Below are 19,306 nucleotides of genomic sequence, written 5' to 3' on the forward strand. Positions count from 1 at the left end.
GCAATGTGAGCATTTACTGTCAATCACTTATTGTCCCTGAACTGAGGAGGCAGTGAAGAATCATCTGCATTGTCAGGCTTGGACTCACAAATAGGCCAGGCAGATTTCTTTCTCTGAAGGACATTAGTGAACTGGATAAGCTTTTGCAACAATCCAGTTGTTTCTGAGGCAAGCTTTTTTCGTTAAGTTCCTGATTTACTTATCTGAATTTAAATCCCCCCAGCTGCCCCAGATAGGATTTGAATTTGTGCCACTGATCAATAGCCTAGAACTCCAGCTTCCCATTGTCCTCATTCGTAAGCTGTGGGACTGACTTTGCAGCTGACTCCATTGGACAGAAGGAGAATCAGTGGAGATGACAAAGGGTTCAGTCTTCATGGACTCAATGTGTCAGCACGTATGAACATTAAAAAAAAGAGCAGGAGTAGGCCACTCGGCCCCTCAAGTCTGTCATGCCATTTAATATGATCAAGGCTGATCAGCCCTAGGCCTCGTCTCCTCTTCTGTGCCACTTCCCATAGACCTCAATTCCCTGATCTTTCAGACATTTATCAACCTCCTTTTTAAATACCCACATTGATCTGGCCAGCCTGAACTGGACTAGGGGAACAGCGATCTCACTGATTCTTTGCACCCTGCAGTCACGCAGCAAGGTCACAGTTAGGACACCAATGGGTTAGCACAGAGGCCGCTCCCCCCAAACACCATGACACCTTTTAACAAAAACCTGTTGTTCTTTTGACTGTTGGGCTTTCCCTTCTGTCCACGCTGTCAAGGGTTTGAACAGCTCTTACAAGTTTTTGGTGTTCAGAGACATTTGAAAACTATTTAAATTAATTAAATAATTAAAAGGAAACTATTTTGACATTAAAAAGAATAATCAAATCATTAAAATACCTTGAAATAATTAAATATCAATAAAGTAAGATCATTAAAAGACAACACACAAAAAGTGATGGAGGAACTCAGCAGGTCAGGCAGCATCTATGGTGAGAAATAAACAGTCGACGTTTCGGGTCAAGACCCTTCATCAGGACTGGAAAGGAAGAGGGCAGAAGCCAGAATAAGATGTCCTCTTTTTTCAGTAAACGGGATTTCCCTTCCACCACCATCAATGCTGCCCTCACCTGCATCTCCTCCATTTCCCGCACATCTGCCCTCACCCCATCCCACCCCCGACATAACAGGGACAGGGTTCCCCTTACCCTCACCTACCACCCCACGAGCCTCCACATCCAACACATCACTCTCCGCAACTTCCGCCATCTCCAACGGGATCCCACCACTATACACACCTTCCCCTCCCTCCCTCTCTCCACCTTCCATAGGGATCGCGCTCTCTGTGACTTCCTTGTCCACCTATCCTTCCCTGCAGATGACGCTCCCAGCACTTATCCCTGCAACCACACTAAGTGCTACACCTCCTCCCTCACCACCCTTCAGGGCCCTGGACAGTTCTTCCGGGTGAGGCAGCACTTTACCTGTGAATCCGAGGATGTCATTTATTGCATCCGGTGCTCCCAGTGCGGCCTCCTCTACATCGGTGAGACCCGACACAGATTGGGTGACTGCTTCGTCGAGCACCTTCGCTCCGTCCGCCGCAAAAGCAAGGAGCACCCGGTGGCCACCCACTTCAATTCCACATCCCACTCCCATGCCGACATGTCTATCCATGGCCTCCTCTGCTGCCACATTGAACCCCAAATGTAGGTTGGAGGAACAACACCTCGTATTTCACTTTGGTAGTCTCCAACCTGACAGCCTCAACATCGATTTCTCTAATTTCCAGTAACCCCTCCCCTCTTTCCCACACCCCCCCCCCCGTCTTCCTTCATTCCTGTGGCCCCCTCCTCCTTTCTCTCTCCCTTTCCCCTGACCTCATGACCTGCCCACTTATTCCCCACCTCCTTCCCTTTATTCCATGGTCCACTGCCCTCTCCTACCAGATTCCTTCTTCAGCTCTTTGCCTCTTCGACCTATCACCTCTCAGCTTCTTACATCTCCCCCGTTCCCCACCCTCCTACCTTCCCCCCTCACCTGAACTCACTATCACCTGCCTGTGTGTGCCTTTCCAGTCCCGATGAAGGGTCTTGACCCGAAACGTTGACTGTTTATTTCTCTCCATGGATGCTGCCTGGCCTGCTGAGTTCCTCCAGCATTTTGTGTGTGTTGCTCCAGATTCCAGCATCCGCAGAATCTCTTGCGTCTCAGTAAAAGAAAACCTTGGGCCTTCACTTTGTTTCCAAATCCACAGGCTGAGAATCCCCATTGGAATCAATGGTATCACCGATTCTATGCCAGATGTGCACAGTTATTGGAGAGGCAGAATCTCCAGTATAATTCATAATGGTTAGGTGTAAGTCCTAGATATACTTGTGTTGGAATAGCTGGACTTAACTATGCCACTTGGAACTGTTGGGCCTGGCCAGGAAGATTTGCCCCCAAAATATTGCAAAAATATCACTGTAAAACATCCTGAAAATGTTATGCTTGTTGAATAGGGTCTAGGCAGGTTTCCATTGGCAAACTAACTTACAGACACCACATAGCAAAAGCTCTCAGAGTTATACAGTATGGAAACTGGCCCTTCAGCCCAACTCACTCAAGCTAACTAAGTCGTCCACCTGAGCTAGTCCCATTGGTCCATATCCCTCCAAACCTTTCCTATCCATGTACCTGTCCAAATGTCGATTAAACTTTGTAATTGTACCATATCTACCAGCAGCTCGTTCCGTGCACCCACCAACGTCTGTGTGAAAAAATTGCCCCTGAGGTTCCTTTTAAATCTTCCCCTCTCACCTTAAACCCAATGCCTTCTAGTTTTAGACTCTTCTACCCTAGGAAAAAGACTGTGAACACTTACCTTATCTTTGCCCCTTATGATTTTATACATCTCTATAAGGTCATAAAATCTTATCTATGATTAAAAAAAAGTTTATTTGATGATTGTAATTCCCTCAAAGTCTTGAATATAATAGATCCTAATTTTTTTCTATTTACATATGATATTTGAATTTTTACCTGTATTTATTGTGTTTGTTCCAATCTTTAGCATTCTGTAAAATCCTTAACAAGTGCAAAAAAATCGTGCTTTTTATTTTCCTTTTTTTTCCTTTCTTATGATGACTCACTCGATCACTGTGAACAACTTTCTTCAAGATCATTAGTGAGCAATGTTGCTTCTCTGTTGACCACGACATCCAGGCCAATATAGTCCAGGGCTCTAGAAATTTCCCTCTGCTTCCTTTCAAGGTAGATAGATTTAATCAGCAAGCATTGTCTTTCTATTCTTATCACAGCTTATTCCTCAGTCCCAAACAAGCAGCCAGCTCCACACTGTTACTCAGTCCCATGCAGAGCAGCAGCTTGATGCATTCAGAGAATACAATACCTCATTTCAGTTTTCCCTCCAACATACCAGCTGCTTAGTAAAAAAACTGATTTCTCAAATTCTGACCATATCACGAATCTTATTGGTGCCAATTCACTCACCGCAGGAAATCATTCCAGCTGAAATCAGTTTAAGAATAAATATTGTAATACAGAGGCACTTACTTTCTAGATTGAACATTGAATGGGAAAACAGAATAATTGTTGATTCAAAAGCTTTGTAATCACTTGTTAGAAAAAAAATTGACATTATCTAAGGATTTTCGAAAGGAGGTTTAAAAACAAGGAATAGAAGCAAGAATGGACTAATCGGCAACTCATGCCTGCTTCTCCAATCACATCACTGCTGATCTTTCACCCAACACCACTTTCCTGCACTAACCCTATTTCCCTTAACACCCTTAAGGATCTAAAAGCTATCAGTCTCTGTCCTGAATATACTCAGTGACTGAACCCCCATGGCCGTCAGCAGTACAGAATTCCAAGGATTTCTCCCGTACAAGTAAAGAACGCTCTTCTCATCTCTGCCCTCAACAAATGAACTCTTATTTTGAGATTGTGACCCCTTGGACTGGACACTGCATTCAAGGGAAACATTATCTTATATCTAACCTATACAATCCTGTAATAATTTTTTATGTCTTGGTAAGATTACCTCTCAATTTTCTAAACTCTGGGAGGTGTAGGCCTAAATCTACTTAATCTCACTTTATACAATAAACCCATCATCCCAGGAATGAATCTCATGATACTTCACTGCACTCACTCTGTCGCAAATATATTCTTCCTTATGTAGGGAGACCAGGCCTCGACATTACATTCCAAATGCAGTATCACCCAAATAAGTGGAGCGAGATGCCCCTACTTTGTACTCAAAGGCACTTTGAGTAAGCGTACTATTTGCCTTCCTAATTGTTATGATTGACTATCAATTCTGATACGTACAAATTAAAAAGTATTACTGCAATCACAAATATTAATCCACACAAGAAATAGCAGCACCAACTAAGTGCTGTAATCAAATTGATTATCAATATTAATTATGTTGCAACCAGAAGTATTTAATTTAAGACAGTACTAGTGTCTTCATTTTGGTAATCTCCGTGAAGATAGAAAACGGTTACTGTAACATGGAGTCTTTTTTAACATGGAATTTTTTTTAAACATGGAATTGAGACACCTTAGTGATGCCAAACTTTCTACTGAGTTATGTTGAAATGAGTATGGCTTTTAGGACTATGCTTGTGAAGCTCAGTTGTAGACTGAGAGGTTTTCTTTCACATGAATTAAAATGTGACCCCCCCAATAAAACTTCTGCTAAGTATGCCTCAGCTCTGTGCACCAATAACAACCATTTCCACCATAACACCATGCCTAATTATCCAGCTCGTCTTCAAATTTAGACTGTCACAAGATGAAAGCATCAAAGCCACAGCATAGAATGCTTTTGTTTTAGTACAAAACCATCCAAACAATGATGAAGCGGATTTGTTTGTAAAAATAAGAAATTAGACAGTTATTAAGTATTATGCTGATTATTCAATTCAAAATGCAGCTCACACACAAAAATGACAACTAGCTTTAAGTCACGCTGTGAACAGTTTGCAGCAGTCACTTCATACAGGTGCTCAGTGAGTCATTCATCAAAATAAGTTTCTAGTGTGTAATGTGACTTGCACATCCACATAATTCTGGCTCAAAATTTCACAAGTTTAAACTCCCACAGAATCATGAGTTGAGTACAAATTGCACAGAAGCCTACCAACACAGTGTTGTACTTAGGAGCACTCCCTGAGTATGACCTTGGGGAGTTGATCCCAGCAACAGGGCTTGCCACACTAAATGTCAACCTAATCCTAAGAAACTATTATCCTTGTGCATTGAGTATCCTGCTACAGATATTTTTAATCATCTTCAGGTGAAGAATTCAATAAAACTAAAGAGTTATCAAATTGACAGTGGGTCAAAATCAGTGATGGCTCATTACTATCTTCAAGAACAATCAGAGATGAGTATTAGAAGGTGGCCTTGTCAGTAATATCCACATCACCCATATGAATAGAAACATTCACACATACAAAGTTAACTGGTAAGTCAGCGGCTTAAATTGGTTACCAACTCAGATGCTGGCAGCACGTGTATTTTAGAGAAAAATATGGACATGCGGTCTGCATGTGATGAGATACCAGGTATAAATACTCTGAGCCACGTGCAAAAAGGCCAATTTAACAGAGGTGTAGTAACTAATTACTGAGGATTTTTTTTGGGCAAGGTTACAGATGCAGGCTGATGGGTGGACCCACACAACTGCTGGATGAGCACTGCAAAGCCTTCCTGAAAGTAGTCAATATCAAGGAGCACAGAGTTGTCCAGCACCAACCTGACACGGGAGTTTGCACAGAGTTTGGAACTCACCCTTTACAACAGGACCTCCAACAACCCACACATGAAGACCTCCATGGCACAACAGCTGATGGTCAATATCATGGCTCCTGATGTTGTATAAGCAGCTTCCTTAAAGTCATATTGATCTATATTTATAACACTGTCTGCTTACTTATGGTTGGCTGTTCAATCTGAAATTAAACAGTTTTCTTTTGATCTATACATAGTTACATAACCGAGAGCTGTAACGACATATTTTTAAGGGTGTTTTACACTTCGTGTGGAGAAGCAGCTTTATCAAAAGTTAAAACAACTGCTGATATGTGTGAAAAGGTTAAATAAATACTTCAGAGAAAATATATTAAAACTTATTGCAAAGTTTTTTTGCCTCTTCTCTGGAGCATATAAAAAGAGATATACCAGACTTCAAAAGACACAATACCAGTGCAATGGTTGTCATAGTGAGGTAGGTGCATGTTCACCAATGATTTATTATAATGAATTGCTGTTAGAATAACGATGTTTCTGACCCTGTGCTGAATTGCTAATCATTTAGCCAGAGTGCCAATAGATATACTTCAATCACATGATGTCCATAACAAGCCAGGATTGAGAAATCTGCCTATGCAACACACAAAGCACATCATTGCAGAGATGAAAATTGTCCATGTTTGTGTGCAAGTTGACACTAAGTATTACTAAGATGCAAATATTTTATATCCAACCTATACAATCCTTCAAGAATCATTTATGTTTTGAGAAAATTACCTCTCAAGATAGGATATATATAAACAGGTAATATCCCTGGAACCCAGCTCACCCACATCGCATGAAGAATAGTGTGATGTCCAAATTTGGTTTCTGACAAGACTTTCAGTGACATTGGGCTGAATCATGACCGGCGCTGTTCTCTCGTAGACAAAAATCACTAATGCCGAAGGCACAAATTGAACATTTATTAATGAATCAGGCAAAGCTCTCCTGCTGTCATGGGCAATGAGCTGCTCAGCACCCTGCCAGATAAACCTCATGCAGACAGACCCAAACCAGAATCCTTCTCTCCCTTTCCTCACAGCTCTAGCCTCGTGAAAGAACCCTTATCGATCACATCACAATGCAAGCCGCACTCCAACTATAGGAAGTGCTTGCAAGGAATGCCCTTGCACTTGTACAAGCTTGTAACTGTAGTTTTCAGAAGGCATTGATGAACCGCAAGTACCAAACAAATACATTGTATTCTCTAGCATTCAGAAGAATGAGAAATCTTATTGACACGTCCAAAATTCATGAAGGGCTTGACTGCCTAGATGTAGGGGAAATAGTTCCCCTGATTAAGGAGTCGAGGAATAGAGAGCACACGTTCAGAATGAGGGGTCGGCTGTGTAGGACTGGGATGGAGAAAAATTTCTTCACCCAGAGGGTAATGAACCTTTGGAATTCTCTACCTTAGAGGATTATCTTCGTTCAAAACAGAAATTGAGATTCCTGAACCTGAAGAGAACCAAGGAATATGGGAACCGTGCTGGAAAATGGCAATGAGGTGGAATATCGGCCATGATCTTAATGAATGACAAAGGAGACCCCTATTTATTATCCTCTTATGAAGAGCCTGCACTGCTCTCAAAATCGAAGTCAGGGTCAGCCTCACTCTCAGAAACCTTGCCTGAAGATTTCACAGGCTATTTCTGCTGCATTGGAGGGTTCCACCAGCAAATTGGGGAGCTTTTATTTTTGGTGAATCTGACTTTAGCATTAACGCTTGGAAGGGGCTTTTGGCTGCTTTGCAGGGCTCCCAAAAGTGCATGCATTTACACACAGTGTGCTCATGCCTTTCCAGGCACTTCCTTGGCAACTGCATGCCATTGGTGCCCCTTGCACAATGAAGCTGCCTCCCGTATACACCATTTACAAGTCTGTGCATGTTCCTCTGCACCCATCACCCCTACCTCCAAGGAGAACTCTGCTATCCTATCTCATCATTGCAGCACACAATTATTTCTTGCTAATATTCCTTAGCACTGAAAGACTGCTGGCTTATAGTATGTGGCCTTTTTATGGACTACTACAGGAGGTCAGAGCTGTGAGGAAAGATGTTACTGATGTGAAAATTCAAATCCAATGCCTGCAGTTTCTGAAACAACGTAGCGCTGTTGCATAATGTCAGCACTGTTCTAGTTTCTTTTATATTGAGCTTTTTGAAAGATTGTTTGGGAGATTACTAACTTGATTATATCCTTAACGCTGCAAAAGCTGCTTCCAGACCAGGTTCTCTATGAATTGTAACCTTCTCACTTCTGTTCAGTTACAGCAGTGATAGGCATACATGCACAAGAACATTCTCCCACCTTTCCTTCTTACCAGACAGTATAAGGGAACGGGTGTTCTCGTGTACAAAATGTTTTCAAAGTTTTACCAGTTTAAAAAATATATTAGTCAATTGATTCTTTGTTGATGTTTCAAAACAAGTATAGCAGCCAACTTTGCAATATTCTCTACAGAATGGCATATTGGAATTAGAAGAAAGTTTTTTTGTATAGAAATGTTAGAGTGAAATCACACGAGGCAAATCAAGATAGACATCAGAGTACCTTGGCAAGTTACTTGGAAGAATTTTAAATCACAGCTAGACTTGTACAGCTTATGCCTTGCTGAGCTGTCAATTACAAAAAATACTTCACACTACATGGTTCACGGCAAAATAGTAATATCTCTTTAACCCTGAAGCAGCTTGGGAAACTGCATAGAGTACACAAGTACTACCAAATTAACACCTCTTGGTGTAGCCAAATAGAAAGTCCCTCTCTATGTTCCATAACACTCATGAGCATCTCTAAACCATCTCCAAATAAATAACAGGAGATACAGATACCTGACACACAACTGGAAATCCAAAAACTCTAAAACGTATGACTGTGGTACCCCACAGGAAACCAAGGAATATGTAACGACTCAATGCCTGATTCATACATATGAAACAGCCGTCACAATGATACATTCGCTACACCTGAGGCAACTGTGGTTCAACTAAATGTAAAATTACAGTTGCTGTTCTACATCTTCCATATGACAGAAGAAGGTAATGACATTTACTTATCTGAAATGAACTCAACAGCCCAATTAAAAAAAGTTCTTCCTTGAAATACTAAAAACAAAGGACATTGGAAGCAGTTTGCTTCAGAGGAAATCTTGAAATATTAAGTGCCACCCATCTATGAAGCAGTTGCTGCTAACTGAATTAGTTCTGTCACATCCTCCGATCATAACTGATCTATAAGTTAACAGCATTACCTTTGAAGAGGTTTATTAGCAAATGTTATGTGACACGGCTTTCAGCCTATTGATTTCTACATGGAACTCTTTACAGATTAAAATGTTGCAGTTTGTTTTTACAAAACTGTGGTAGGTGAGTTCACAGCTGAAAAGAGAAAAGATAGGTGAACAATTTGAGTGTGAGTGAAGATGTAGGATATCATTCAATGTTAAGTTCTGTACAATTCATAAATTAAGAAGAGAATTTGAACAATACTTAGGAGACTGCAATTGCTGAAATAGAAATAATTACAGAGAGTTTTGTGCATGCCTAAAGATCTTCATAAAAATAAAAATGATTACAGCTTTGCATGTAGGCATTTTAAAGAATTTAAATCGATATGGCATTAGGAGCTTCTGCTAGTTATATCTGCATAGTTAAGGTGGCTGAAACAGTTCAGAGAATTTTACGGCCAATGACACTTCGGTCCATCACTTCCATATTTTAAATTAGTTCACGTTTCAAGAATCAGGCTCTGTTCACAAATTGACCCTGGTCCAACTTGACATTACAATACTGCGTTAGGAAAGGGTTTCCAAATTGCATTTTCTGGCACTATAGGCACCCCTCAAATTAAGATTAATATTTCTTTATTAGTCACATGTACATCGAAACACACAATGAAATGCATCCTTGCGTAGTGTTCTGGAGGCAGCCTGCAAGTGTCGCTATGTTCCTGGCGCCAACATAGCATGCCCACAACTTCCTAACACGTACGCCTTTTGGAATGTGGAGGGAAACCGGAGCACCCAGAGGAAACCCATGCAGACACAGGGAGAACGTACAAAATCTTTTTCCATATCTTCCATATCAAAACTTTTACCTACTAGGTGATTGACTTCTCTACAAAATGAAAATATTAAATGAGTCAGTGTAATTTACCTTTTAGTGATTTTAAAAAACTTTATTAAGGGGTGGAAGCCTGATCATCCCTGATTAAAAGCAGTTACTTTGATGTTAAACTCATTTTCAGCTGTACTGATACATAAAGGAAAACATTTTTCAAGAAAGAATAAAAGGGACTGATTGTGTTTTATGACACTGCCCAATACTGCTGGCTCACAGAAGATTTTACATCAGGCAGCTGTGGTTGACATTCAGAGGTGAATACAAAGTGATCAGGAACACATTGCAGTTGGCTTTGCAGAGTTCAAACCAACCTTCCAGGATTGGTTGTAATCAATCATTCATTAACAGGTAATCTGTCAATCAACTTGATGCACCCTGGGAACAACTGACAATGATCACACCAAAGCAAATTTGTGTGAGTGTTGCACAGTGAATGATGTCATAAGGGTAACTCACGCCCATTTGAATTTCCAGAGTAATGCAAATAGTTGTTGTTGCTTTATATATCAGATAATTGCAACTTTCAAATGCATCTATTGAGAAAAACAGCTTTACATGATTGAGTTTTCAGTCATTTTCTGGGTATTACCACATTGCCTTTGGAAGTAGGTTTCTGTGCTTAAATTGACTGTAATATTTCTTGCATTTCAATTGTGGCTACTTGTCTAAAGTACATCAATGTCTACGTAGTGCTCTGTGGCATCTTGAAGGGGATACGAAAAATGCAACAATTTGGTTTCCTTTCAATTTTCACATCGAGAAATGGTAGTGTACCAAATTAAAAGTTTTATCTGGTCTTAAGCAAACTTAGTTTTGATAAGGTTACCTACTGATATGTTATCACATGTGGAAGAGTAACAGATTCAAATCACAATCCTTCACACTCTGTACACTTGGGTTCCTTGTACAAAGCAATCAGATAACCTACAACCCTTTGAACATCAACCCTGCAGGCCCATAGTGCAGTGTAGGACAAATTTCAAATGTAGTGTTTCACTAAAACAACCAATAGTTTGAACAAGCACTCAATATAATAATTTTTTCTAACTACATCCAGCTGTGCATTCTTGTGTTCAATACAGAATGACCTCACTAGATAGATATTCCTGGTCTTGCATTGTTCACACCAATATACCTGGGTTCTGAAGATTTCAGAAATTTGGGCAAGATTGCATACTGTCCATGAAGAAAGAGCATTTAAATGTTTTGCTCATTTAAATGGATAAATAGGAAAGCAGGTCAGAAAGCAGCTCTCCTCTATTGTTGTTACCTGGATTGAGGTGATAGGTGGCTGGAATGATGTGCTGTGATCAGAAGCCCTGTTAAACTCATGAGTGAAGTCATGACAACAGCATTGGATGGGGGCTGAGGAGATGGCAATTTACCTTGACAGTAAATACTCCAGTTTCACAGCAGCTATCTTGAGTGACACTGCAGCTAGCTTTCCTCACAGCAGTTCTGTTGATTCTTTCTTAGGCAAATGTGCGAGTAAGTTTTCAGATGATTAATATTAAATTTGCAGCTCAATTTTAACACTTAAAAACCTGGCTTCTTTTACTATTTCTTTATTCACTTTTCAGGAAGTGGGCAGACCCAACAACACGTATTGGCCATCCTGAATTGTCTTTGTGAAGGAGTTGGTAGCAGCAAATCTTTGTAGCCACATGGAACAATACCTGCTGCCTGTTGGACACAATCTGCCTGTTAAATTGATGATTGTCCCTTATTCACTCTCTAATATACTAGAAATATCTGTAGTTTTAACTATCAGCATGGGTACTTTATTCATGAAACAATTTACAAACCCAACTGGCATCATTACAATTGTTTCCCCCTCCCCCTCCCCCCAATACCCTCTCTCCAGAGCTTTGTCCCCAAGCTCTGCTGTAACAATAGAAGCACTTAGTCGTGTGAAATAATCCTTGAAGAGCTGACAACATGAAAAGAACAATAGTTGTTCACAGATCATCATTAGAACTAACACAAATGTTACACCTACAGCTTCAGGGTCATTTCAGGGATCTGCTGGAGACACCCGCACAACTTCTCAATTGGCATCTTGCAAAAATATCAGGTAGGTAGCAGAAGCTCCATTTGCCACAATGCCAGAAATAACAAGAGGGTTCTTTGGCGTTTTACAAAACACCGATGTGTAGTCTACAAGGGTAAACCTGAGCTTCCAGCACCTTTCACTTTAACTCTCCACCCACTGCCACTCCCACCTCTGTCTTCTGCAATGTTCCACTGAAGCTCAATACAAGCTTGAGGAAAAGCACTTCATCTTTCAACTGAGAACATTACAACCTCTAGACACAACACTGAATTCAATAATTTCAGATAATCAGCCTTGCCAGCTTTGTATCTCACATTTCCAGCATTTGGTAACTTCCAATCTCACCTGCCTTCTCGTTATACCTCCGCTTCATTTACTTCACAGGCCTTCACCAGCCTCCCTCAGCTGGCCTACCAACCTCTCCTGGTCTCCATCCACTCACAGACCTTCCTTATTGTACTCTCTCTTCAAAATAAAACCTTTTATCTCTAACTTTTCCCAATTTAGATGAAAGATCTTTTCCCTGAAACAGTATCTGTTTCTCTTTCCACAGATGCTCCCAGACTTGCCGAGTATTTCTAACATTTTCTGTTTCATCACAGACACGTCATTCTGGTTGAATTCCACAGATGCTGGAAGAGAAAGACCGTACTCATATGGGAACTAAGGTATACCAAGAGCAGCCTAGTGTATTCCTTAAGCAGAAAGGATTCCATTCCATTTTTGAGCAACCAGTCTGAAACCAAAAGAAGATCTGGGGTGAGCAAGCTACCCACACATCTGAAACAATTTCTCCATCCTGGGGCATTCTGTAAGCATGGAATAGATGGGAGTTGCTTGATGGGTCAAAGGATATGTGCCGAAAAGTTGGTTCATTTCCTCAGTGAAGATTCAAACAAACAAGGCACATGAACATTACAATTAAAGCCACATGTGAAAGATCGAGGCATCAAAATGCTGAAATGAAATTTTCATCCCTTCTCTGGGGTATCCAGATAAGGAACCATGAATACGTTGTGTCGTATCACAGTGTGGACACACATGGCACAGTCTCATCACATGGAGATAGAACAACAAAGTATACATGACAGAAGATGCAGCCATTGTCCAACGAACATTGCTGCAAGGAATGCCCACAACGTCAGATAACATCCAGATAAATTCTGCCACAGCTGTCTTTCATGTCCGCAGGATATCCAAAGGCATGTCACATTCAGTGATTACATCCAAGTAGAAAATCCTATTTGCCTCAGGCATTTCCAAAAACAAGGAACAGTCCTGTAAACTGCTGCTCATGCTATGTCTGGCCCATGACTTCCAACATCAGTTCCTGAACATAATCAGACTTGCTGCAGACCAGAAAGAGGAGTCAAACAATTATTTATTATGGCCTTAACACAAACTTTATGTGAAGCACCTATCTGTATTCCCCATGTCCTTCCTCCTCCTGTACCGAGGTGTGACACATATCTGGGTTTTGGAGCCTGGAAAGGCCTTTTAGTCGGCTGTGCCATCTGCACTTTTGCAGGGGTAGATTAGCCCATCCAGACCCAAGTCAGTGCAGGGGTTCTAGACTGCAGGCAGTGGGGGCAGGGGCAGTCAATAGCTGAGGAGAAACACTTTGGTCTGAGCCACCATTTCCCCTCTCGTCATCATCATCATCCCTTTCACACTTCCCTGCAAGCAACGTGTTTCTCAGCACTTCGTTGCAGGTTCACGGGGCAAAGAACAGCCAAGATCAGGACAGCTGACTTCCTGTTACAGGTGGAATTCATTGTATTACAAGCCCTGAAGACCTGCATGCACCCACTGCATTGCCACATCAAATGCTCTGTGCAAATAACTACTCATACCCAAAGAAGAAAGCATTGCCACAAAGGTGTGAGACATCATGCCTCTCCTCTTCAAGGCAGATTCTTCCAATCTCCTGACAGCACTGCACATGTTCTTTGTTTCTTTTCCTTAAGTTGTTCAAGGGCCCCATTTTACAGCAAATGCATCCAGATTAGCAGGGCTTGAAGGGTTCTGTCCTTCTCACACAGACTTACAAATGCTCTCCTGTTCCCACCCAATGTTCCTGTTCACTTGTGAAATGTGAATCACCTGGTGAGAACTCAACAAACAGTATTATTGTCTCCAATATGTGTGAGTATCATGCAGATGGATGGAAGGTATGAGCAATGATGAACAGAAGGCATAAATCATGACGTACTCCTACAGTGAATGAAGACATCCTCCTTTCAGGAGGAGATTTCATTGTTTCTTGCTGCATCTTTTATTGGATGAGTGAAATCCTTATGGGAGATTGACATTAGTGAGAACTAATGTAAGGTTTAAGACCTTCATGCTCACTCTGCACAAATGGTGAAAGGACTTGAGCTAATATATGTATACAGCATTTAAGTCAAATCCACTCCAATAAATGCAGTCCTCAGTTGTGCTTGGAAATTAAAATCCTTTGCCCTCACAAAAGAATTTCTAAAATCTTTACTTTGTGCACAGTTGTTCTACAAATTTAAAATATTAGTTAAATAATTCTCCTGTAGCTATGAAACAAAATAAAACTACAGGGCCTGAAACTCATCGGGAGTTCTGCAGCGGTTTTGTCTGAAACCACTAACATCCAGATAAATTCTGTTATGGATGTTATGTTTTATCTGCATGGGTCTGAAAGGATGTTTTAGGGATTGTTAGACATTGCATACCTTTCAGGAAGTATGTGGCTATCGGGCATTAGTACAAACCAGAACCGGTCTTAAAAAAAAACCTGTCTGAAAGTAAATTACGAGCAGTAATCAGTTTTGAAATTAAAAGAACAGCTTTTTAAATAAACAGTACTGTCTACAGAGCACAGGCTACTGCCCCACAGCAGGAGGTCATTCAAGAGATATGGTTTACAACCAGACACAACCATGAGAAGTTCTTGTAATGCGTCAGCCCAACATAAGGCAATGGAGCTATGTTAATTGGTCTAAATCAAACCAGGCATCAGACACCTTCAGCCAAGTTATTTTGCGTCATTGTGATAGAGATCGAGGTAGGTTCCAGATGTATTTTGTCACTTAGCACATCAAATGTGGTCACAGGCATATTTGCTTTGAATATCAATAATTGGGATATTTGTGTACTCAGAGAGCCAATGGGTGCAAAAAAACTGCTGGAGAACTGAATGGGTCAGGCAGCATCCATACAGGGAAATGGACAGTCAATAATCCTGGTCGGGACCCTTTAACTGAACTGACCCATAACATCAACTGCCCATTTCCTTCTACAAACGCTGCCTGACTTGCTGAGTTCCTCCAATTTGTATTTTTGCTCCAGGTTCCAGTACCTGCAGTCTCTTGTGTCTTCACTATTTGGGTGTCTGGGTTCTGCGTCCTCAGAAGCCTTTAGACCGTCCATGTGAATTACTTTGTCCCAGCGAAGGTGTTTGAACATTCAGAGGTGTCTTCTGAGTTAGTGTGCTCCCATTGTAAATACTTAATTCAATGGAACCACTTATCAGAGCCAAAATATTGAAATAAACGATATCATTGCAGCTATCGAAATTATATTGAATCATCTGTTGTTATCTTTGTTCTTAAAAGTGTGAAAACTCAATGTACTTTGAGTTTGGAGAGATTCTACTGAGTGTGTCTCCAAGAGAATATACCTGCCTGTCATGATGAATAAAAATCTTCTACATCCACGAGCTTCAATATCCTGTGGCTTAGTGACAGTCACACTGGATACAAGTCCAATCCCACCACCACCACACAAAACCATCATTAAGGCAGGATGCCTGCAGAAGTAGAGAGGCAGGGACTAGCAAAGCATCTAACTTGTGCTACTCCTCATCTTCCCACTGAACCTCACAACAGGGTCAACACTGATGACCCTGAAATCTTTAGAGGCACCAGACTGATATTAAAGACACAGGAGCAACCAAGATCATACCTGTTGTTATGGCCAGTGATGGGGGTGAAAAACTGCTGGGGAAGGATTGGTGGCAGGGATAGAGTAGAAAAATTGGAATGGAAATGGATGACAATCAGCAAGCATGAATGTATTAGACTAAATACATTTAGTGTCAATCACTCAGTTTATGCAATTCAATATTTAAATATATATCCTGCATATCTCTCTCACTAATCTCTAAAATAATAAATTAAAATGAACAGACTTAACTTAAAATGTTTGGCAAATCTTTTCCGTGTTTGTCACATTGTGCGATGATGATATTGAAATACATCAGTCATGTCATAAAAATATCACCAGACGGAAAATAGCATGCAGTGGTTTTATTAGACTCTGATCTCAGGCAACTTGTTAATTGATTTTAACAACAATGATTTCCTGGAGTTGGAAGATGACTTAAATAATGCTCCAGTTTCTGCTTACTGAATACAAAAAGACTTTGTACAGAACACAGAAATTCTTCAGTATCTCATTAGCTAAACTTCAGATACACAGGGCGTCCACACCTGCTTAATGTGCCAAGGTCTTCCCATTCCCAAATGCTGCAGCAAAATTCCATCACAAAAGGGCCAAGGCTTTTGTGTTAAAGGGCTGGACCAAGTGCAGGTCATGAATGTTAAAATGTGCATTGCACACACTTGCATCACTGTATATATCCAGTGTCCTCCATGCATCATGTGCACAGAGGATCAGGGATAAACACAGCAAACTGACAGACCTGTGCACCAAGGACAAACTGGTTTTTGATAAATTTCAACTGCGCACCACACAAAACATTGCAATGAACAGAGGAATTTCTAGGCCAGGATCTCACAAAATGTTTAATAAAACTGTCATTTAATCTAACCACTGTGACTCTATTCAAAGAAACAAACTACTTATCGATTGCACTGCCTCAGCCATAGATTCGGAGGTGCTGAGGGCCTTATGACTCAGTAAAAATGTTTTAAATTTTAAATTTTATTTACAGCGTGGTAACAGGCCCTTTCGGCCCAGCGAGTCCGTGCTGCCCATTTTAAACCCCAAATTAACCTACCCGTACGTCTTTCAAATGTGGGAGGAAACCGGAGCACTCGGAGGACACCGGAGCAGACATGGGAGAACATACAAACTCCTTACCGACAGTGACGGGAATCGAACCCCAATCACTGGTGCTGTAATAGCGTCACGCTAACCGCTACGCTACTATGCCGCCCCTTTTCTGCAAAGGGGTCAATTTACTCATAAGAGTCTGACTATAAAGCAGATGAAACAGAAACTACAGCAAACACTCCTAGAGCAATTTCTTATAGGAACTAAGTCGTTCCAGTCCTTCCGACCTTTATAGGAGTTCAAATTTGTTATTAACAATAAGACAAATGATTAGGATCCCTGAACTAAACAGCTTCTTCAAATACCATCCATACTCTTACTACTTTTACAAACTACCATTACTGGACTATTTCAGTTCCAGTTCCCAAATGAACTGATAGTTGCTGTGTGTATACATTGCTCAAATCGTCAATCTGGACTGAATGTACATTCTTAAATTGATTGCTAAGTTTCCTCAAACAAAAACAGAAAATGCCAGAAATACTCAGCAGGTCACACAGCATTTGTAGAGAGAAACAGTCAATACTTCAGGTCAATAATCTTTCATCTGATGAGATGTCATTTTGAGCATCTGCAGTTTTTTGTTTTAATTTCTAGATGGACTCCTCTGACTGCAAATTACTTGCTGCTGACCGCAACAGTTACAATATTCATACCCCTTCTCTTTTATCCTCATTGTCCCCTGCTATGGGCGTATGCTAAACTAAAAGATTGCTTTAGAGTTTGCCTCCTAGACCATGTTTTCCTTGTACATTAATTTCTGGAGGTACCAACTAGATTATGTTTTCTTCTGTTTTACCTTGTCACTTGACAATTCACTTTTGAGAAGAAGTTGGTCTTAGCCAAGTTATGTGGCCAAGTGAATCAGTTCACTGTTCCTTTGTTCATTGTAAATGGTCCTTTGTGCAGATTCCATGTTCTGCAAAATTTTTCCTCCATTTAACCATCAGTATCCAGAAGGATAATTCCACATTTTCAAGAAAAATGTGTTGAATGGCAAATAGTTGTGTAGAAATTATATACCTAAGATTAATAATATCACATTTGATAGTGTGGTCAGGCTTGATTGACAGGGAAATTGCCCAATCATGTCCTCTCTGCCTGACTACAACATTGTCAATGTATAAAACCTAAAAGAAATCATATTGGGACAATCTCTTTCATTTGTGATGGTCTAGAAGCTCCTCGCACAACTCCAACCAAAAAAAAATACTGTGCAATTAAGACTCATCTTAACCCAGTATAGATCAGCATTGCATCCACTTCTAAATGTGTTAGCACCCACTGATAAACACAATCCCTGACTGTTCAGTGGGGTTTTCAAGCACCTTTTTAATCCAATATAAAACTTTCTGAGTGAATTCAGTACTGGTACAATTTCCAAGATTTGCCACTCATTGGTCTGAAATAGGATACTTTTGATTTACCCCAGAACAACATGTTTTTACTAACTTTGTGCTATTTAAGGATCATGGTAACTCCCTCAGCTTTCCAGCCTCGGCATCATTCCAGGCTGCTGCTGCTGAGATCTCCCATGTCACGGTTTGGTGCACACTGCTGCATTAGGAACCAGAAAATGGTGGACAAAGTAAGTTTCACCAACTTCATCAATGACCTTCCTTAATCTATAAAGTCAGAAGTAGAGACATTTGCTAATGATTGGACTATGTTCAGCATCATTCTCAACTCCTCAGATAATGAAGCTGTCCACATCCAAATGCAGCAAGACCCGGACAATATCCAGGCCTGGGTTGATAGGTGGCAAGTAATATTCACACCACACAAATGCCAGGCACTGACAAAATCCAACAAGAAAAAATCCAGTTATCCCCTGATATTTAGTAGCATTACCAGCACTGGATCCCCCACTATCAATATCCTAGAGGTTACCATTAACCCTAATAGGAACTGGAGTAGCCATATGCACAATGCCCTCCAAGCCATTCACCATCCTGACTTGGAAATACGTCACCGTTCCTTCACTGTCACTTGGTCAAAATCCTGGAAATTCTCCCTAACAGCTTTGTGAGTAAACACACACCTCAAGGACAAGTCAGAGGCTAGGAATGCTGTGACAAAGCAACTCACCTCCTAACTCCCCAAAGCCTGTCCACCATCAACAAGGCTTATGTCAGGATTGTGATGGAACACTCTCCATTTGCCTGGATGAGTGCAGCTTCAACAACACTCAAGCAGCTCATCGTCATACAGGACATAGCAACTCACTTGATAAGCACCCCATCCACAACCATTCACACACTCCACCACCA

This window comes from Pristis pectinata, chromosome 13, assembly GCF_009764475.1.
Source record: "Pristis pectinata isolate sPriPec2 chromosome 13, sPriPec2.1.pri, whole genome shotgun sequence".
NCBI classification, from domain to species: Eukaryota; Metazoa; Chordata; class Chondrichthyes; order Rhinopristiformes; family Pristidae; genus Pristis; species Pristis pectinata.